Below are 4,554 nucleotides of genomic sequence, written 5' to 3' on the forward strand. Positions count from 1 at the left end.
CCCCTGACTTGGAATGGGATGGAAACTTCCTTTTAAAAATAACCTCTATAGAAAAAATTTAAAAAAGAAAAGAAGTCTACATGACTAATTCTCCTAAAATAATAGAACAATTATAAGACCACATAAAAATCATCTAAAAACCTGGGTGAAGAGAAGATCAAAGATGCTTATGTAAGGACAAGATAGAAGCTAAGTTTCAAAACTCAAAGCTTTTGTGAGCTCTAATCATTTCGCTTGCATTCATAAAATCTTTAACATTTTCTCTCTACTTTTTGATGTATAATATTCAATCGATTATAATGGAATGTAAGTGGATAGTACTTGAAGTGGCCCCTGAGCATGAAAATACACACCGTGCCATAAGCACAGCCCTGCCGCGTGGAGGAAAGTGGGTCTTTTCCTGCCAGTCAGAGGCTTTTAGAGAAGAAAAGCGAACTGGCCCTGGGATTGGTGCCATTGTTATTCCTCTCAAAATAGGAGAATTTTGGATTTTCCTCTTTTCCATTCTGAAGTCAAAGGCAATGACTAGATTTACTGCTAGGAAGTCTACGTATGTATGTTTCCTTTTCAGGGGATTTATAAACTCCATTATGTTAATATCAGAAATGTATAACAGGTATAAAAGGGATGAAGGATCCTGCTGTGACTTCCTAGGGAGGGACATTTTCCAGTTTATTGCGATTCTGAATTATTGGTGGGGCTAAAGCTTCATGACTGACCTTCTTCTTATGCTATTACCAGTGCCGCGAATTGGCATTAAAACTCCATGTGATTAAAAAATTCACAGGTCCTTTAAAATTGTACATTTTGACAGATAAAAAGAATACAAAAATATTCACAAACTACTTAGCTAGTGAATTGTGAGCTTTTAACAGGAAAAGAAAATCAAAGGCGACTATGTAACCACTTTCTCTCAACTTCTCTGGTGTATAGTTATGAGATTAAATGTATCAAAGAGCAACTGAAGTGTGGTGGTCTTCAAACAGTTAAACAACAAGCTCCTGTTGAGAAAACACTTTGTTATAGCAAAATAGCTTTTAATCCTAAATTTTATAAATGGGTGGGGATGTGGGGGGATCTTTTGATGGCAAAAATGGGAAAAGACAGAAGAAAGAAAATTTAAGTAATAGCAGAGGGGGTACAAAGTAACACTCAGACTAGAAGATATTCATTTTCTACCCTTAAATGCAAGGAAAACCATAAAAATTGCTGCCATTGAAGCCCCAGAAAATTTTCACAAAGAATATTGGGTTTTTATAGAGAACAAAGATAGTCACATTTCCTAAATTTCCTTCCTTGAAACATTTATGTTTCAGCAATTAGGAATAGACATCAAAATAGTTTCTAAGTTGTGAATAGTTTAGGCAGAAACCATCTGCATTTATGTGACTGAACACTGAACCATTACTGAGAACATCCTGTAGAGAGTATATCTCCCTCGTCACAAAGAAATGATTGGTTCATCATGTCCCACCGTGGGATCAAGAACTAGAACATTTAAATAAGAGAACATGCAGAGAAAGACAGTGGATGAAAAAGACAAGAACAGAAATATGGTCCAGTCAGTCACCAGAATAATGCGGATAGTAATTAACATTAAAAATAATAGTAGCTGTTGGGCATATCATTTATAATTTCATGTATATGTGTGGTATTCCATAGTGGGTATTCTGTTCATCTTGAGTAATCCCTTGGTGCGTCTTTTTTAAAGCCTATTTGACAAAGGTTCTATCAACATTTATTAAAGAAAGGTGCTGTTTACTAAAGAAGGGGTAGATCTAGCCAACATGTGTTATTTTTATCCTGGTACCCTGAGTGAAAAATCACATAAGCATATCACCTGAAGAATGATGTCTAAACACAGTCTATTAGTAAGACTTGAGTGACTTCAGTCTAAAGTACTTTGGGAACTATAAAATGTCACAGATTCCTTCATCATAAAGGTGGTGTGCTGCAGGCGAAATCATTCCTAGCTCTATGGGAGAAGTCTTGACTCCCAGTTCTTCCACTCATTGACCAGCTATATCTCTATGGGAAGGTCACTTGTAATCTGATACTTTTCTTATGTGTAAGAAGATAATTATTCTATCTTCTAGGACCACAGAGACTTAAATAATGCACATGACTATTATTATTTTTCTTATGAACAACATAAATAATAGTAATTCCTATTTCATAGCACTCGAAAATTGCCTTCAACTACTTGATCCCGTTCAGTGCTCACAGCAACCATTTGGAGCAGATTCTCTTGTTCTCTTGTCTCCATTTTTCAGATGAGGAAATGAAGTCAAAGAGGCCAGCATGTATGTCATGTGATCAGGAAAATGAAGTGCCAGGACTAAAGTTCTGACTTTAGGATATTTTGTGCCACTATCTGCACACCAAATCATTTCATCATAAATCTTCTCGTTTCATTCTACTTTACAGAGTCAACAAGGGATGCTGGCCATTCCACATCTATTTGTGTAACTCTAGCAATGAGGAAATCCTCACCTTCTGAGGAAATCCATTCCATTGTTCAATACTCTCATTTTTAAGAAAGGTCTTTGCCTTGATCCAAAATCCACCTCTTCATAACCTCCATTTATTATTTCTCTATTTCTATCCTCTAAAAATGTGCAAAATAAGTTAAATTCTTCAGCTGGCTTTTTTTTTTTCACGATGGGTTTGCCGCCAGAACACAGGTATCGTGAAAACCACTGTTAAACCTAAACCAAAATGGGAAAGGAAAAGACTCATATCAACATTGTCATCATTGGACACACAGATTCGTACAAGTCTACCACTACTGGTTATCTGATTTACAAATGTATGGGATAGATAAAAAACTATTGAAAAATTTGAGAAGGAGGCTGCTGAGATGGGAAAGGGCTCCTTCAGCCTGGGTCCTGGATAAACCTGAAAGTTGAACATGAACATGGTACCACGTGACATTGATATCTTCCTATGGAAATTTGAGACCAGGAAGTATTATGTGACCATCACTGAAGCCTCAGGACACAGAGACTTTGTCAAAAACATGATTTCAGGCACATCCCAGGCTGACTGTGCTTTCCCAATTGTTGCTGCTGGTGTTGGTGAATTTGAAGCAGGTAACTCCAAGAATGGACAGACCCGTGAGCAAGCCCTTCCGGCTTACACAGTGGGTGTAAAACAACTAATTGTTGTGTTAACAAAATGGATTCCCCTGAGCCACCCTACAGCCAGGAGAGATACGAGGAAATTGTTAAGGAAGTCAGCACCTACATTAAGAAAATTGGCTACAACCCTGACACAGTAGCATTTGTGCCAGTTTCTGGTTGGAATGGTGACAACATGCTGGAGCGAAGCGCTAATATGCCTTGGTTCAAGGGATGGAAAGTCACCCGTAAAGATGGGAATGCCAGTGGAACCACACTGCTTGAAGCTCTGGATTGCATTCTGCCACCAACTCGTCCAACTGGCAAGCCTTTGCATCTGCCTCTCCAGGATGTCTACAAAATTGGTGGTATTGGTACTGTGCCTGTGGGCCGAGTGGAGACTGGTGTTCTTAAACCTGGCATGGTGGTCACCTTTGCTCCGGTCAATGTTACAACTGAAGTGAAGTCTGTTGAAATGCACCATGAAGCTTTGAGTGAGGCTCTTCCTGGGGACAGTGTGGGCTTCAGTGTCAAGAATGTATCTGTCAAAGATGTTCATTGTGGTGATGTGACTGATGACTGTAAAAATGACCCACCCATGGAAGCAGCTGGCTTCGGCTCAGTGATTAACCTGAACCATCCAGGCCAAATCAGTGCCTGATATGCCCCTGTGCTGGATGTTCACACAGCTCACATTGCTTACAAGTTTGTTGAGCTGAAGGGACAAGCTGAAGTTTGTTGAACGACAAATGGATTGTCGTTCTGGAAAAAAGCTGGAAGATGGTCCCAAGTTCTTGAAATCTGGTGATGCTGCCATCATTAATATGGTTCCTGGCAAGCCTATGTGTGTTGAGAGCTTCTCTGATTATCCTCCTCTGAGCTGTTTTGCTGTTTGTGACATGAGACAGATGGCTGCTGTGGGTGTCATCAAAGCAGTGGACAAAAAAGCAGCTGGAGCTGGCAAGGTCACCAAGTCTGCCCAGAAAGATCAGAAGGCTAAATGAATATTATCCCCAGTACCTGCCACCCCAGTCTTATTCAGTGGTGGAAAAACAGTCTCAAAACTGTTTGTGTCAATTGACCATTTAAGTTTAATAGTAGAAGACTGGTTAATGATAACAATGCATTGTAAAACTTTCAGAAGGAAAGGAGAATGTTCTGTGGACCATTTGTGTGTGTGTGTGTGTGTGTGTGGCAGTTTTAAGTTATTAGTTTTTAAAATCAGTACTTTTTTTTTAAAGATTTTATTTATTTATTTGAGACAGAATGAAAGAGAGAGAGAGCACATGAGAGGGGGGAGGGTCAGAGGGAGAAGCAGGCTCCCTGCGGGACTCAATCCAGGGACTCCAGGATCATGACCTGAGCCGAAGGCAGTCGCTTAACCAACTGAGCCACCCAGGTGCCCCTAAAATCAGTACTTTTTAATGGAAACAAC

The 4,554-nt window shown here is 39.5% G+C and overlaps 1 pseudogene; it reads left to right on the forward strand.

The window, feature by feature from the left end:
* The first annotated feature begins 3,010 nt into the window (after positions 1-3,010).
* Positions 3,011-4,277, forward strand: LOC110580529 (annotated as a pseudogene).
* Positions 4,278-4,554: the final 277 nt, after the last annotated feature.

This window comes from Neomonachus schauinslandi, chromosome 4 (genome assembly GCF_002201575.2).
Source record: "Neomonachus schauinslandi chromosome 4, ASM220157v2, whole genome shotgun sequence".
Classification (NCBI taxonomy): domain Eukaryota; kingdom Metazoa; phylum Chordata; class Mammalia; order Carnivora; family Phocidae; genus Neomonachus; species Neomonachus schauinslandi.